Source organism: Botryllus schlosseri, chromosome 4 (assembly GCF_051294905.1).
Source record: "Botryllus schlosseri isolate E-star chromosome 4, Bs_hap1, whole genome shotgun sequence".
In the NCBI taxonomy this organism is placed as follows: Eukaryota; Metazoa; Chordata; class Ascidiacea; order Stolidobranchia; family Styelidae; genus Botryllus; species Botryllus schlosseri.
Window position 1 is genome coordinate 3619483 of NC_137239.1, and position 19172 is coordinate 3638654.

Below are 19172 nucleotides of genomic sequence, written 5' to 3' on the forward strand. Positions count from 1 at the left end.
GCCAGAGCGAACAATGTATTCAGCGTCTGAGTATTGCTACATTGATATTGAGCAGAGTGTAAAACGGGTTTTTATACTTGCTCCCAATATTACCCCATAAGTTATACATCAGTAGCCAACACCTCAATGGCATGGATTTTGTTTTAATGATACAGCAAAATATGAAGTCAAGATGACCTCGTACGCCTGCTATACATCAGAAAACGATACCAATCTCATTGATTGGTTGAATAAGCATCATTCGGTGACCAGTGGCGGCTCGTCCTATAGGGCAACTGGGGCATTGCCCCACCTAAAATCCTGTTCAATAACAATTCATTACCATTTATAGACGCACACCAATCTATATATACCGAAATCACAGCGAAAATCGTAATCTTCTTGTCCTTTCGCTTGTAAATGCCCATATATAGCGAAGTCTCTGCGAAAATCGAATTCTCTTCTGTGTGTTTCGCTTTGCGAATGCCTAGCCGGGGCATGCCCCGGTAGCGCTCATAACAAGCTTTCACTGTCTATTCTCTCAAAGCCGCGCACAATAAAGAAACGGTGATTTACTGTCTCCTATTCATAAAATTACCGAGCAACCGGGGCACAATGGCTCTGTGCCCCTAAGGTGTGATGTAACAATCGTATCTATAGCTGAACTCGGTTACCGTCATATGCGTTTAGTCGACCTTTGCTGGTATAGGTTGATTTTGATGGTGTTTCACACCATGAAAACTCTTGAAACTTGGTATGTCATGTCGTGATGGTGGTATTTAACACTGCCCCAAGTTTCAGGGTTTCTACTTAAAGTTTAGGGTAGTAATTCTGTTTCCGAAGTTGAGTGTGTGCTGATCCGTCATGTATCGCAAACAGATTTTACTCAAAAGCCGGTATTGGTATCCATTGATTTTGACGATGTTCAATACTGAGATCGGTTATGACATTTGGCACGGTAAGTCTTAATGTTAGTATAGAACGCTGCACCAAGTTTTAAGTTTGTCACTGAACTGTGTTAGTGGTAATTTCGTTTCCTAATTCGAGTGAGAGCTGACTCGTCATTTATCGCCAACGGATTATACGCAAAGCCGGTATTGGTCTCTATTGATTTTAACGATGCTCCTTACCTAGATCCGTCAAAAGCTTTTGCACGGTATGTCTTGATTTTAGTATCGAACGCTGTGCCAAGTCTCAAGGTTGACACTCAATGATTAGGGCAGTAATTTCGTTATCAAGGTCGAGTATGGTGGAGATGTGCTCCGATCTGACACTTCAGCCTACAACGCGGCATTGCGGATTTCACGCAAAAGCCGGCGTATCTGCGGCAACGTTAACTGAGATGATGATATCATTCTCAGTTTGCATCATAATAGTTACTTTGATATTAAATTCTCCAATGTCAATTTCACCGTGAAATTGTGGCCTTCAAGCCATTTGCTTACAACCTCCTGTCATGCGCGATAGCTATTTCGTTTTCGATGGCGGCTAACAGCTGATCACTTGATCAGCCTATTCCTCAGTAAATTTTACGCAAAATTCGGTGTTGGTCTGTTCGCATTAATTTTGACAGTGTACCATACCGAAAAGCGCCATGAGGCCACTTCTCGATGATGTCATGTAACAGTGTACTAAGTTTACGGCTTTCATCCACGTATTTATTCGGTAATATATTTTCCAAAGGCGATTTCGCAGCAGACCTATAGACAGTAATAAAGCCGTATGTGTCGTGTTACAGTCTCCAGTTTCAAGGCCAAAATCTCCTATGCTGTACCGAGACCGAATTTCCGAGGCTGCTATTCTTAGTTCTTCAGAATGATGTTTTGGATTCAATATGACAGGCCCAATCTATGAGATAACAATTGCGTATCTATCCGAACTCGTTGACCTTTCCAATCTCTCGTGTTATAGTCATTTCCATTTCTGCAGATAATTAGTCAGGTCTAGTGCGAACATGAACCGTGTTGAATCTTTGTTCCGTACGCCGTTTACGCAGTTACCACACTTCAAGTCACAGCTCACCGGCGCACCTCTCGTGGCACATACGTTAAAATCACTGTTGCCGGGAAATTCATGTTACCGTACCATCATTAAGTTACGTGTTTACGTTGGAAAACGCCATTGTGACGTCATCTTGATAAAAAGTCGCTTGCAGCCCTTGCCCCACCACCCGATATTGTCACGAGCCGCCACTGTCGGTGACTAGGCATTTCGCACGTGATGTTGTGTGATTGCGGGACAAGCTCGCAGCAGAGAGTCACTAAATATTCACAACCGGTAAGCTGGATATTTCGAGCAAACTTTTGTAACAAAGCAAGTAAAACTTTTGAGATTGTCAAGGTGCATGCTCGTTTAGTGTTGATTTTTTATGGAGTGGCCCGCAGTTGAAATGCAATAAATTTGAACGAAAGATCTTGTAATGAAGTAAACATTGTACTATATGAAAAAGGTTCACAGTGCAGAACCTACCAAGGTTCTGTTGTGAACGCGAACCTCTAAATTTCCGAGGTTCACACACAGAACGCGAACGTGAACCTCACGTTCACACCATCCCTAATAATTAGGCCACACAGTTGAACAACGACGCTATCTCGTCACCTACTCAACTTTAATAAAATTGATATCTTGGTAAATTTGGGGTACCGGGCTTATCGAACGCCTTGAAATCTTAATTCGGGATTGCACCGTGTGTTCATTGATCAGTTGTGAGTAGATACGAGTGTGAGTAGCTATTCTCAAATCCACATTGCCTTCGTAATTATCGGCGAGAAATGGCTTTGAAGTGACATTGCTGTCGTCAAAATACATTCATTAAATACGATTTATTCCTTGTATACGTGGATAAATGAGCGAATAATGTATCGATGCAGCAATCCGGCCCGCCAAGTACTTAATTTTCCCATATCCGGCCTGCCGACTGAAGAAGTTGCCCGCCCCTGTAATACAGGCTCCACCATGCCTGCTTCTATCTGATCAATCAACACACGGAGCAATCCTTAATTAGGATTTCAAGGCGATAGATAACCCCGGTACCCCTAATTTACCTCGTCATCAAATCATTGGGGTTGAGTAGGTGACGAGATAGCGTCGTTGTTCAACAATCTCGATATTGAATTAATGCGGTCCGCGTCCTCCACGAAATTTGAAAAGTGGCCCGCGGTCGTTTTCGAGTTGGCGACCGCTGGTATAAGCGGTGTCTTACTAGGGTTACCATACGTCCTCTTTTAAGAGGATTTATCCTCTTTTTTACTTTTTAGAAAGGGTCCTCGAAGGACGCCCAAATGTTCTCTTTTTGGGATTTTGTCCTCTTTTTGGAGAATATTAGTCGAATATATGGCAAAATCGACTGAGATGCAGTAATTTAGCTGCGAAGTAACGCACCGGCAGCTATTTCGGGAGATGAGCCGGACAGTTGACCCTTTTTTTAGTCAACCAACTGATATGTGAAAGGAAAAACTGTATTTTGGGCGCCGAGCGAGAAAGTTGACCTTTCTTTATTTTAGTCAATCGACCACGAAGTGGGAAATATTTACCATTTTTCAGGATTTTCCTCCGGTTCTGCAAGTGTCCTCTTTTCAGATTTCCAAAATAGGGTAACCCTACGTCTTACAAAAGCCTAGAAGTGTGCCGTGCTTCAAGTCGGCGGTTACGGAATGAAAAATAAGAAATATCAGCCTGGTTTAAATGACCGTTGTAGTCGACAAACACCATGATTACCACAAACGACATCAGGGCTGACCACATCGTAAATGCCAATAATGCAAGTCTTCTCGCTTCGACGTACTTACGCGTAAGCTCCACTCTCGCACGCTGCGCAGTGCGCATATACGTATATCATAACATATATACAGTCACTAAAATTGGACGTGGTAAGCAAGTAGTGAGATATCTCGGCAGACTGGGGCAATGGGCCACACTATCATGAAAGACGGAAAACTCGCCGCGGGCCGTATGTTGCCCGCCCCTGTTCTAAACGCACAACCATTTTTTGACTGACCAATTAATGGCCAAACATATCCAGATATGTCCGAACTATGTCGAATGCGGACCGCACTACACAAGCGTATGGTAGCTGCTAAATTTGACCTGTATTTACCGCTGGGGTAGCCGCTCATGAAAAATAAATCGCTACGTAGGCTATGCTTGATATGGCCTTGAGTCGAATCAATGAATTTGGTATCTTTTTCACGTTACCTCATATGTTGGCCTAAAAGGGTAAACAATTTCACCAGCGGCCTTGTGCTGAATTCGGCTTGGCCCAACGACATCGTCTCGCGAGCCTAACTTTACCAGGGGGTGTATTATCTACGGAAGGCATTTACGCATACACCAAGCTTAAAAGCCGGCAAAGAAACATAAAATTGTAATGAACTAGTTTCTACTTAGCAGTTCTAACATAACAATCTAAAAACCGATACAACCGATATCTTCCGATACAACGCCAAAGCCAGATTCCCGCCTAAAAATTTCAAAATTCCCCCCCAAGGGGTGAATACCCCCCGGTTGGGAACCACTGCCTTACAGCATTCAATAGTAATTGTATACCACGACAAGAGCCCAATACGATCAGACAAAGTAGTGTCATTATTGAGCTTTATATTTTTATTCAATGATGGTACATCCATTCTGAAGCTAGAAATTCGTTCACCACTTGCATAAGCGCCTTTGCAATATTATTCTCGTCTTTTGTTCTTTCCCTCAATGAAAACAAGTCATGCAGACTGCAACGTTAACTTCACAGTAAGCCATAAGTCATGTTTTAAAAGTTCTTGTGAAGCAGGTGTTCTTTGATCATAATGTATTTCGTAACCCAGCATGTCCTGAATTAATCTTAAATCGTTATCGTTACAATGCGGTTACAGAATCACCGCCTTTACCAGACTCCTTGAACAGCTGATCAGCATGCCACCAACGTCGTGATTATCAAAGAATAGCATATTAGCCAATCAAGCGCCGTGATTTCGTGATTTCCAGCCTTCTCGCCGTTATGTGGTCGCTGACATGCCCAATCTATGACAGCTACTTTCGAACGCATTTGGACAAATGTTAACGACTATCCTGCTATCTTATTGCAGGCTCATGGAGGTTTTTTATCTATAGAATAAGACAGGCATTTGCATTATTTTTGAAATTTTGAAATTATGGACAACCCTCGTGTCAAAAAACGAAGCAAAAAGCTAAAATTCAAAGAAGGATTAGAGCACTGAATATTTGTATACTGGAGTCAGAGCTAAACCTGCTAGTTTGAGTCGAGCATGTCGCCGATATTTAGGATTTTAATTAAAGTAGGTCTTATGACAAAAACACGAAGACAGACACTCGGTCAAGAGAAGGCGAGTTTCAGAAAAAATGCAAGATTCTCTAAACATCACGGTTATTTAATAATTTATACTGAACACTGCTCGAAATGCAGCGAGCAAGACAATGAGCCTTGTAGGCTTACTATTCCAAATTTATTTCATTGCAATGGTTCTCGAATCGGGGGCGAGAAGGCATCGGAAGTGGGGGGGGGGGCGAAACGGAGGTTGAATGAAAAAAATCACGCTCGGCGCGATCTACCCTCACTGCACTGCTCATAGCTTTTTCACTGTGTATTGTCCAACTTAGATATTTCAGAATTCTCACATCAACAGCCATAACCTTCCATGGCATCAAAGTATCCGTTGGGATTGCTAGTGCAGTGATAACGCTGTGATCACTCGCTCATGATATTCCGCTATGTCTCGGATAAGAAACTACTTCTTCTTGTGATTACTCGAGACTTCTATATAAGTGTATGTAACACGTGTTAGAGGATTACTTTATTACGATTGAGACTCTATACGCTACTACTGCATCAACGTCGAATAAAGCATTGTATTGAGCATATATCTGGTACGAAGAACTTCACCCAAGGCAACAGCTTCTCGAGATAAGTATTGTATAGCCGAGCACCAAGACGATTGGTTAGCTGTACTTTTATACAGATCATCATAGAGACAGTAAGCTCTATTTGCTGCATGGCGCCGCCGAGTTGCCCTGTTATTATTCTGTGATATCGTGATAAGGGGCGCGAATTTTTCACTATCATAAAAGGGGGTGTGCCTAAAAAAGTTTGAGAATCACTGTTTTAGTGTCTTAATACTAGAACGTGAATACGTGTTTAAAGAGAGTTCAAAATGTATCATGTTCAACATTGTTTCGAATCATAAAGGCAAAATATATTTTTCTAATTATTCGTACCGTTCTCATTACCTAACAGCAACACATTTACTGAGCAGCATTTAATAACAATGTAATTTAAAAATAAAATTAAAACACGCTGCAGAATATAGTTAAAATTTTTCACTCGTTCGCCACTGTATTTTTAGTTGTCATATGGCCCGCGGTGGAAATAATTGCCTCTCCTTGTCATATTTTGTGTTACGATTGTTGATATACGCTGTTCTTTCGAATTCTCTACTAGTTGCTGACGATTACCCCTGACGAGTGTCAGCCGAAAATATTCGGGTTCATTTTAATATGAATATGCTATTCAACTCCTTGGATTAGTGAATCAACTTATTTCGGCTAAACGCGCGAAGCTCGTAAAATTTCTCTAAAAATTAATGATTGACTCGTTCAATATGATCGGGAATTGTGTAGGCTATACATCGCTCTCAATATTTTAACCTCTCTGTTCTCACGTAATCAGGTTTACCGGTAGAGCTAAGTGAGGGATGTTGAAGAAGGCAGGGCCTATAAATAATAATAAATAAACATCTTCGGAGGATCGCTACATGATGCTATTTCTTAACCCTTTGTCTGCTTTGTCGAAAGAAATATTGAAATCGCCCAAACGTATCGAACTTAAAGACCCACGCGATTTCAAATTAGTATTTCTTTACTGGCAATTTTCCCCCTTATGGATGGCGTTAATCGTGTGGGCTTCAGATCACCAGGGCAGGAAAATTGTGCGCCAGCCATTTAGGCTCCTATGGACATTGTATATACATCGAAATTTTCGGTCAGCATATGGGCAGTCCTTTTCGGTCAAGGTTTTCTCGCAGCCGATCGTTCTGGAACACTTCTTGCCATTGTTCAATAGTTTTATAACACAGTGGTAAACTACCAATTTATAATTTTTAATGACACCAACCTAGGAGATTGTTTGCATCATATTTTCGATCGCTGTCCGTTGCACGCATTAGACTGCTGTTTGAGTGGGCAATCCAAAGAATAACTTCGTTCGGTGTTTAAAAATACCGGTGTAAAGTCAAGTGACATGAGATACTGGAAAATGTATTTCATCGTGCTTTATTAAAATAATGGGAATAAAAGTTATTCGACTAAATATCCAGATCATCGAAATGAGTCGTGTAAGAATTGCTGGTACCCTCAATCGTGAAAGTTTATCCTAGAAATTGAGAGATTGCTAAGAACGATCGAGATATTTATTGCTATTATTTAAAGGCTTTATAAGCAAAACTAAATACTTTTGATGCTTTGGATTTTGCGGTGGAATTTCATCACTTAAAGATTGAAATCACCATGCAATCGGATGACCTTAACTAATATTTATGACATCGTCAGGCATTCTTCGTTCATCGTTAGGTCTCGTGCTGTAATGCTGAATTTATCCACCTGCCATCAATCGTATAAAGTGTGAGACCCATTGTCAAAGTCAAAATATCCTAATTCTAGTTACTTGAAGTAGTTGCTACATGATATATACATCGAAAAGCAATTGAAAGTGTGTTACTTCTACTTCTACTGAAGGTATTGACTACATAAAGGACGACATATTTCTTCCATAAACGAAGTAGTATTGTTTGCTACTGTTCTGTTTGTTTGTTTTGATTGTTTATGGTATTCATGGTGTTTGTCGACTACTATGGTCCTTTAACACCAGGCCGACATTCTTCATTATTTTCCGTAACTGCCGACTTATAGCACGGCCCACCTCTAGGCTTTTTTGTAAGACACCGATTACGCGGATGAGGTGGCGAGGAGGAGCGTAAATAAACCTCCAACACTTAGGTATCGGAATTCGGAAGTCGACCTCAGTTGGACTCGAACCCGCACCCGCTGGTGTTGCAGCCGCGGATTATACCACTTCGCTATCTCGCCACAGTGCTTGCTACTCTCAACACCGCTGAGAACCTGTAGGAGACAATCTCTGTTCAAGCATTGGCGAATTACTACCCATAGGGCAATTTTCGGGGTTTAAAATAGTGCAGGATCCTCTTCTATTCTACTGATATCGTTCGTCTCACTCGTTATTTTGTGCGCTGCATTGTCTCAGTGCGACTAGCGTGGACCAAACGTGCAAACAGGGATGGGTATCCACCAATTCATGCGTATGGCCAACACCGCATAATTAACATAACAATGAAAGCATTGACATTTCGTCCTCGTAACCCTCCGGTTGTAAGGGTATGCATTCAAAGGTGTCTGACTGTATCAATCGGTCAAACATTGCACTGTGACCAAACTGATTGTTATCGAAAAAAATGTAATAGAGTGTTAATCTACCTCGATATGTTTTGTATAGACCTGATATTGAAGGTGGAAATAACATGATAAGTTTAGGATTTTTTCACTGGTCTCACTCGCAAGCGATGAGCAGATCTTAGTCCGGAGGCCGACACAAATTGAGTTCAATGTGTATAGCATATTCATTTTGCGTTCGATGATGCGATACGATACGTGGCGCCAATGCAATAGTCATCGAAAGCAACTATTGTGGGTAGTGGAAACATGACATATGAGAGTGCGATAAATTTCTGCCTGAGGGATATTTAAAAATATGTGAAAAGATAGTCAGTGGCTGCATAAAGTAGACGATAGCAGGAGATGGTAATAAGTACAGGTGTACGTATATATTACCCAAATGATTCAGAAGTCCTTAATGTGAGGTTCTCCCTCCGATCATAAAGTATTTCAGTATACTGGTCGACGGGAAGAGGCTTTCTATATCTTAAGAATTGTACGCACACTTGGAAAAAGAAATCTCTTATTCGTCTATACCAATGGTTCCTAACCTTTTTGTCTTCATTCCCCACTTCAGATTCATTCCAAGTATTCTTTCCCCACCACCCAAAACTTATATATACCGTTTAAAAATTCCCTTTCCTAACATTTGGCCAGATGTTTCGCATGGGACTTGCTATGGGAAAACCACACCAGTAGCCTACACAAGAAAATCACCTAAAACTGAAAAATGAAATGTATTGTGAACCGATACCGGTAAAACTCAAAATTTGGCGATAGCGGTATTTCACGTCATAGTGACGTCATGCTGGATACGTTTGTGACGCCGTCATTGGTTATCGAGAGTTTAAAAAAATTAATTTTCGTGAACAACACGCAATATACTTTTCGATACATACATTTCAGGTTCTGGAGCAGTTAACTGGTGACGGATATGGCGAATATGTCTCCGTGAATCTGTATCCTATATATAATGTTTAACAAATACGTCTGTTCCCACCAGAAACCATTGAATACCCCACCGGTGGGCAACCACTGGTCTATACTGAAATCCCAATCAGATTATCAGCAATATCAGTCTGGGTGTTGAACTGTGGGTTTAGGATCCATCTTTCGAAGTTTGTAATAAAAAGTTGAATCGTTTTCACCAAACGCTTATGAAAGATCATTACTCCTGTTTTTTTTTTGTTGTTGTGTGGAATTGTTCTCCCTTCACCAGTATTGAAGCCATTTTGAAATGTCCTGTTTTAATAGACGTCTGTCTATTCAAGGATTGTCGAGCAAGTCCATTTCGGCGATCTCGGTGACAAAGCCCGATAATTCCAAAATTGTTTTTCTAGTGTGTAGTCGTAAGAAGCATTCAGTTTAACCTATTTTATCTACATTGTTCATTGCGCGTACACAGTTTTTTTATTGGTGATAAAATACCATTGCCCTAAACATGACAATCGATCCATCAAACTGTCATACACAATTTATGAGCCTGATGGAAAGGTTGCGACCAAGTTGTTGCGACCAGGTACAATGGTAATGATATCGTGACATTTCAAACTCTCATGGACTAGACCAGTGGTTCTTAACCTGGGGGTAATTACCCCCAAAGGGGTAATTTGCCAATTTTCGGGCGGTAATTCGAAGTGAGATTTCTTATAAACTTATGACGCTGCACTTATAACGTAAATATTAATGTAGGCTAAGCTAACATATATTGTTGCGAGCTTGTAGGCTATATATTTTGTTTCACTTAACATGCCATGCCTGCTCTGATATCATAGTAACCAGAACCAATAGGGATTATGAATAACAGGGTCGAATGTAGTTTAGTATAATGCTAGGTAAGTCCAATTTATTTTGCAGTAGTGAGGATCATATATTGTTACATATGCTGGCAAATTGAAAGACAACAAGGGCCGTCTAAGTTCTGCTTTACGCCTATAATGCAGTAACAATATCGTAAAAATATAGTTGTTAGTATCGTAAACTCTAGTGGTCTAGTCCAGTCAGAAAAATTATGTCTGATATCATCGAAATGCCTTCCAAGAAAATAGGGGAAGATGTTGCAACCTTTAGGGTTCACGTTCAAAATGAATAACAATTTTTCGTCATAATAGCGTTGAACTTTCTGATTGAATTTCCTTCAATGGTATCCATCAAAACGAAATAAGTTTGTGATTGACAATGGCATGAGATGCTATATATTATCCTCCCCTTTTCCTAGATGTGACAACTGGATAACACAAAAACAGCATCAGCCTTCCCATTGATTTGATAATCTTAACAGGCATTTCAGTGTACATTATGACGTCACGTTGAGTGCAAGTTGCAATTTGTTATTTTTTGAAAAGGGGTAATTGCATCCTGTCATTTTCTTCTTGGGGGTAACGGTATGAAAAAAGGTTAAGAACCACTGGACTAGACAATAGATCCTGCACACCAGGAAAATGACAGAATTATCGTGTTACACTAACCACAGAAAAAAGGTTACTTTTAAAATATGTTGTCGGTGGGTAGGATATCCTTTTTTATACGAGCATATCCGACTGAAACGAGTTCTATGTTGGACTCAGGTAGCAATGAGATGATTGGAGTCACACTTTAGTGAACATTTTCATATGACTTAACTTAGGGTTACCATATTTTTGGAACACAAATTCCGGACGCTCTTTATCGCCCACTAGCGGATTTCAAAATGAGGTATTAGCACATTGTGGGTCAATATGACGTCACACTAGCAAAGCTTTGTCTATCGACTAGAGGTGGTCACGATCCCGCTCAGCTTCAAGAGTGTGTGGTTGTGTGTTGTAAGTTGTAACCAGGGCCGAAGCCACATTTTCCAGCCCACTCCCGCCCAAATAAACACTGATCTTGAGCCGATCGTAGGGTAAGCGATGCAAAATCTGATCTGCATCTGGTCGTTAAATGATTTGAATGAATTATGTCAATAAGCATATGCCGATGGGCAATGAAGGTGCAGATATAGCCTTCTACGGCTATCGTCTTACACCACCCCTACATACTACAGTGTTGGGATCAAGTCACTACCTTCGAGTCACGAGTCATTTAGAGTCATTGCACATTTTGACTCGAGTCAAGTCAATTAAATCGATTTTCGAAGGTGACTCGAGTCAAGTCAAGTCAGTCGATTTTTGGAGGTGACTCGAGTCAAGTCGAGTCAAGTCAAGTCAAGTCACGAGTCAAGTCACAATTCAAGTCAAATTGCCTTTTGAGGTATGAGGCGTGATTACGTCATTGTATTTTGCTAGCTGTCTGAAATACATATTAAGTGGTCATTGATTTTGAACCGATGAAGGGATATAGAGTTAAATATACACGCAAGTGAGGCGCTGTATCGCTCACATATAAGTAGAACTAATAAACTACGTAAGTAATTGCACAGCCTCAGTTTATAGTTACCAGCCAAAATAGAGAATAGAGAAACGAATTGATAAGATGTAAAACATTACCCTTTTGCAAATTGATATGATACAATTCGAGTCTGCGCCAATGGTTAAGGACTATATAAAGTATTTTTAAATTCAATTTCAATAAAGCAAGAGGTTTGGTTGTTAAGTTACGAGAACAGAACAGGAATAGACATTTTAGTGTTAAATTACTTTTCTATACTATAGTTAAGACAGCGCAGGCTGTAAGCTTCGAACACGTCGTTTGCGATCAATGTATTTGTGAGAGAACAATCGAGGCTCAGTAAAACGCACGATCGATCATTGAATGATTGGTCGCTCTCACGGGTTACACCAGCGTTGCGCGAGCAATCCGAACATATGCATTGATTTTTATCGACTCCGATTACTTGATGACTTGAAATTGACTCGTGAATTTTGCTCCGAGTCACAAGTCAATCCACATTTCCGATACGCCGAATCAAGTCAAGTCAAGTCATTTTAGCAATGTGACTCGAGTCAAGTCAAGTCATGCGAAAAATGTGACTCGATTCTGACTCTAGTCATCCCAACACTGCACCCTAGCTGTCTAATACTGCAACTACTTCATGCTGCTGTTCCCGAGTACTCATACTTCACGCTACCAAACACAGAGACATACTCACTCACATCCAGCTTCAGCCACGCTCTCAGCCAACTCTCTCATCAACCAACTCAACACGTGGTCTCCAACCATACCACGTGCAACGTAATTTCTAAACGGCAAATACAGAACATTCTAGAAACCGCGGGTTGCCACACTACCCCGACCTATTTTGATTGAGATTTTCTCAACAAAATCGAAATCACCAATAGCCTAATTCGAGAACAATACGCTCAAGTCCACAAACAACTTGCAATAACATGAGTACGCTTGGCCTCGCAGCCTGCTCTTCGACATCAAAGTCCGTCGCACAAGTTCCAACAGCATTCAGCAGCTCTTCGTATCCACCGTCCAAGCTGCCGTCGATCGAATGCCATTCCACCGTTAACTAATGACACTTCCCGAAATAAGACGCCTGATTCTCCGCCGCCGACGAACTTGTCACTGTCACCTAAGTGCCAGCGCCCACCCTGCGCTTCCACACTGTCACTGCCCACGCCAGGGCTACCAGCTGCGACCCGATGCTCTTCTTGACCAGCACACTCATTTATTGAAGCTTCCGCAACCAACGTTAATTGCCCAGTTTTCCTCAGCCATCCGCCTCCATACTGTACTCCGCCAGCACATAACCCCGAAACTCAATCGCATCTTCATTCGCAAAACTTTTCCGGCCGCTGGATGGTTACAATATTTCCATAACCGATCCAATCAATATAATCAGTTTCCACTTCGTACTAGCCAAACCAATATGCGAGCGCACGTTCCCATTGTTCACGTCATAACGAATCCACCGAACACTCGGTAACCGCGACACAATACCACAGCTATTCCAACGTTAGTTCAAAATGCTTCATCTTCCATATACCAATACACGATAATCGACATCGAGATATACGCAACAGAGGCAATCGCAAAGATAAACAAGGTCCTGGCGTGCTCGCCAAATTGAAGCGACCCTGATACGGCGTCACGTACATAACAGGGAAGCCGGTGTGTTCCTGGGCTCGGGACCTCGTCTCTCTGCGATCGCCTCCTGCCAGCACTCGCTACACGAAACGCCTAACACAGTACACCAGTCCATACGGTTATAATAAGATTATATTCCACGACACAGTACTCAAAACAGCGTTTCACACTAGACTCATATTACACAATATACACAGCGATACATATTACACAATATGCACAGCGATACATACAAACTGATAACGGAACATGCGTCCTAACAATACGAGACACAGGCCTACACGCAGCACACAAGTTCACCCAAACCGTATTCCAACAGCTAGGCCTAAACCTACACCAGCAGCAGCCTTGCTATCTCCAGGCGAGGGACTAACTAAGGGACAATATCACTCCGCAGATGCTAGCGCAGCATCATCCGTGATCTTTCCATGCCCCAGTCATTCTATCTGAACATAGATTCCGACAGGATACATCCACCTCAAGCCTACAAATACAATGCCAACTACCCGCTACTTCACACCCTAGCTGTCTAATACTACAACTACGTCATGCTGCTGTTCCCGACTACTCATACTTCACGCTACCAAACACAGAGACATACTCACTCACATCCAGCTTCAGCCACGCTCTCAGCCAACTCAACACGCGGTCTCCAACCATACCACGTGCAATGTAATTTCTAAACGGCAAATACAGAACATTCTAGAAACCCAGGGTTGCCACACATGCACCAGAACACAAACCCTCGAATTGTGGCAGCAGCGTATGTGAAACTGAAAAGATTCTTGTAGTATACGGGTAATTCGTAGCAGTACCGGTACTACTAACTTCCGATGCAATCATAATTAAATTCCTGGTTTTCCATCGCGTCCAAGACCAGTCCAGAGTGCAGCCATGATTAATTTGATACGAAAAGTGTATCGCATGTAGCAAATAGCAATTAGCTAATCGAAGGCACAGCGCAAGCACGGCCGAACGGCCAAGCCGAAGTATTCAATCGATTGCCGACGAGTCGGACGACGTGGGTGTGCTTGCGCAATAAAATTATATCGTTCGTCGGCCGAGTCTCTCGAAAATGGACCCATCGGCCGTGCACGTGCATGGAAACGCAGTAATGGAGACACAACAGGATCTGTCACTAAATTCATCTTAAAATATGTAAACACTTTATCATCACCACTTCGACAAATATTGGTATGATTACAGTCCCGCATCAGTGGGAAAAATGACCAAGTAAAAATTCTGTGGGATATACCAGTTATAACTGACCGCGAAATCACGAGCAACCGCCCGGATATGATAACACTGTGTAACACGATTTCTGTTCCCGGGTTCTAATTGATATTTCCAGATCACTCTCACCCAGAAACTTCCAAAAATCAATATAGCTCATACCAAACTTTGATTTTGTGATTTGGAGGGTATATTTTGAACTTGCTAGCGTGTGCAATATTGCATATGGTTATTCTGATTTACATATAGGAAATTGATATTTACCAAACTGTCTTTGATCGCTGGTACATGGTACATGGGAATTTGCACATAACTGTCCTAACTGTATCCGAATAAATGTTGAATGCAAAACTAAATGAATATTTCAGGCTAAAACAGTTCAAGTATAAAATTAGTTAAAAATGGGATGTTTTGCTGGATTTCACCGTGTAACACGATTTTTTTACCAGGTTTTAATTTATATTTCCTGATCTCTCTGACCTAGAAACCTTCAAAAATCAATATAGTTCATTCGAAACATTGATTTTGTGGTTACGAGAGTAATATTTTGAATTTTTTAGTATGTGCAATATTGTACACCCTATTGGAAATGGATATTTACCAAACTGTCTTTGATCGCTGTAAGTACATTTTTAATCTCTTGGCATCGACTAAGAAGTTATATTCTATAAATTTCATCATCATCATTGGTTTATTAGCGATTTTATCAGTTCAATACACCACAAAAAATGTGATACAATGAACAGACAGGAAGATGTCGAAGCGACTATAGGAGTAGTCTATGAAATCTGACACCCACCTTGGCCTAGGCCAGGGGCGGGCAACATACGGCCCGCGACGGGATTTTGTCCGGCCCGCGGACGGTTTTCCGTCTTACATGATAATGTGTCCCGCCGTCGCAGTCTTCCGAGATTCCCCACTATATGCTTACATACCTCAAATTTCAGTGACTGTGTGTCATTATACACATGTATGTGCAGCGAGCGGGGGGAGCTAACAAGAAGACTTGCATTATCGGCATTTTCGATGTAGGCTACTCAACCCTTATGTCATTTGTGGTAATCATGGTGTTTGTCGACTACAGTGGTCATTTACATCAGGCCGATATTTCTTATTTTTGATTCCGCAACCGTCGACTTGTAGCACGGCGCAATGCTGGGCTTTTGTAAAACACCCTTATGTCAGGAGTCGCCAACTCAAAACGGGTCCCAGGCCACTTTGAAATTTCATAGAGGCCGCTGGCTGCATGAATTCAATATCGAGATAACATAGGCCACAGATAAGCCACGCTAACATAGGCCACAGATAAGCCACGCTATCTCGTCACTCACTAAACCCTAATGAATTGATATCTTGGTAAATGTGGGGTACCGGTCTTGTCGAACGCCTTGAAATCTTGATCAAGGATTGTACCGTGTGTTGATTGCAGGGCATGGTATGATATGGTATGGTATGGAAGTATGGTATATGGTATGAAACGAAATTTCGGTATGAAGTATGGAAATGTGCAAGTTTGGTATGGTATGGAATTTTTTCCATACTTCCATATACTTTTTTCATACTTTGGCAGTTTTGCCAAAACCATGACAATGATCCTACTTTCTGGCTATCTATGATAAAAGTATGGACACCCTGCTGTTGGCTAATTAAGCTAATAAGTGTAAGTGTTTGACCAACGTATTGGCGAGGAAATTGGACATTTGATCAGCTGTCGCAAAATTATTGTAGCGATGTAAAACTATACTATAAATGCAGTAATTTCCAACCAGTGAGGAATTTAGAGGTTTCTGGTTGGGAATAGACACATTGTTAACGCCGTTCATTAAATGTCTTTATGAAATGCCGATCGTATCTCTATATTTTTAGCTCATTTGCAATACAGCAATTCGTATTATCAGTGCCTCCAATTAGCGAAAATCGACTGGACACTGGACATCGGTGCGCAATATTTAGCATAGGTTGCATGTAATTCATTCATTTGCATGCGAAATGGTGTGATTGAAATCTCCTGATTCGTTATAATAAGAGCTTTTATGTACACGAATAGGTATTCACGGGGGATCGCGGGATCGTTGATTGATATCATAGCCGGGCTCGTTACAGTTGAAACTACATATTTATATATATTCGAGTTATAGTATAGTATGGGAAAGTGTAGCTTATGGCGGCTATATGCTACGCAATTACGCATACGTTCGTCAACACCAGGAAGTTTATCTGACCTATGCATAATTCGGTGTCATTGTATCATTAGTGCATCAGAGCTGTTTAAATGGATAATTTCATGCGAAATAATACGATATAAACGCAGAAGCTTTCCACACATCAAAAATAGAATATCGCTTGAGAGGTTGGACAAGTTGCGAAAGTATGGAAAAAGTATCAAATACGGAATGGATTTATGTTGCTATGGTATGGAAAATTGTGAAGTATGGTATGGAACGGTAGGGGTGGTATAATTTCCTATTCCATTCCATACCATACCATGCCTTGGTTGATTGATCAGAGAGAAGCAGTCATGGCGGTGCCTGCATAACAATGCTGTTCTCAAATCCACATTGTTTACGTCATTGTTGGTGAGAAATGGCTTTGAAATTACATTGCTGTCGGTAAAATACATTCATTAAAAGCGAATAATGTATCGATTCAGCAATCCGGCCCCTCAAGTAGGCCTACTTAATTTTCCCATATCCGGCCCGCCGACTGGAGAAGTTGCCCGCCCCTGGCCTAGGCGATCTAAAGAGGAGGTATGCACACTGAATGAAAGTAAAGAAGATAGTATAAAAAACAAAAGCGACAAGAAATAGGGCGGCATGTCATGGGAAGCGAGATCGATAGGTCAGTCGTGTTCCGGTAATCTTGAGGATGGACTGTATTTATTTGGTTGTAATTGCTGGTATTTTGACTTGAATGTGGACATGCTAGTCGACCGTCGGATGGCCGGCGGGATACTGTTCCACATATCAGGTCCGGCATATTTGATAGAGCGATGATCTATTCCAGTGGTTCCCAACCTTCTCCGACTCATCGCCCCCTTTTCAAACTCCACACCGATCATCACCCCCCCCCCCAATATTAGGAACCGAAAAATGGGCATACAGACTGAAATCACCGGCGAGTTGACTAAGAAAAAAGGTCAACTTTTCGACTCGACTTCAAAAATAAGCTTTCCCAGCTAAATTTGGGTGAGTTGACTAACAAAAAAGTTGATTTCCCCGACTTAATTCCAAAAAGACCGTAACAGCACTTCGTCAGCCCCCCTATACGCTGGTCTTGATCCCCCCTCCATAGGGCAATAAAGCAAACTTCTGCACCCCTCAGACCCAACTCCCCCGATACCTATTTACCGCTACTTCTCAGCAAAATTGTTTGACTCTTTAGTTAGTAGGCCTAATTCTATCTTTCATGATTGAATCGGTCAATATGATCGGGAATTGCAAATGTATTGCTGTCAATTTCTTATCCTCTCTCTGCTCGTGTATTCAGATTTACCGGTAAAGCTGAGTGAGGTGTCTTGGAAAATGTAGGGCCCATAGATAATAATTGAACATATTCGGGTGGACCCGTGGGCAATGTTTCCTCGAAGCTGCGCAGTGCTGATCGGGTCTCTGCGCACAGAAAATCCGAAGTGATGAACTTTTTTTAGTCGTTACGCACTGTTGTGCAAGGGTCTGCGCAGTGAGTTGGCGAGTGTGCGCAGACTCGTGAATAAATTAGAGGGAACATTGCCCGTGGGTATAATGACTTTGTTACGTAATGACACTTCGTGGCCTGTCTGCTATGTCAAAAGATATTCAAATCGCCCATACGTACTAAACTAAAACACACACACGATTTCAAATTGGTATTTCTGCACTGGCAATTTACTTTTCTCTGCATTTTTATGGCATTTTTTATGGGGTTCTGATTGCCAGGACAGGAACATTTGGCGCCAGCCATTTAGGCGCCTATGGACAATTAAATATATATGTATATCGTATATAAATCAAAGTCGGTCACCAGAAAGGCAGTCCTTTTCCGCTAAGGTTTTCTCGTTCTAGCACACTTCTCGGAGTCGCATGTTACATGGCCAGAAACTTCATATGTCTTGGTGCGTCATGGTGTGATACTGGATGACGCCGAGATGCCCATTTTTATAACTCATCCGCAATATTTCTTGGAGGAAGGGTATCCAATAAGCTAGAAACACGTGACCACGAAATGGCGCGCGGCGGGAAATTTTTTGAAAAGTTGCCTAAATTTCTAAAATAATACTCTATAATTAATTTTAATTCACAAAGAAATTGCGGGCCCCTTCGAGCTCGAACCCCCATCCCAATTGGGGGTTTGGGTGTGGCAGCTACGGTCATGGACGTCAACACAGTCATTTCAACGCGCCATCGCTCCCTATCGCCCCTTCTTCAGTTTTCGCCCCCTATCGCCCCCTTGGCTATTTTCGCCCCCCTGGACCGACAAATCGCCCTCTGGGGGGGCGATATCGCCCACGTTGGGAACCACTG

At 41.7% G+C, this 19172-nt stretch overlaps 1 protein-coding gene across 1 annotated transcript in view; it reads left to right on the forward strand.

Moving 5' to 3' along the window:
• Positions 1-19172, forward strand: part of LOC145437877 (uncharacterized) — a 273341-nt gene that overhangs the window by 160023 nt on the left and 94146 nt on the right. The window lies entirely within an intron of this gene.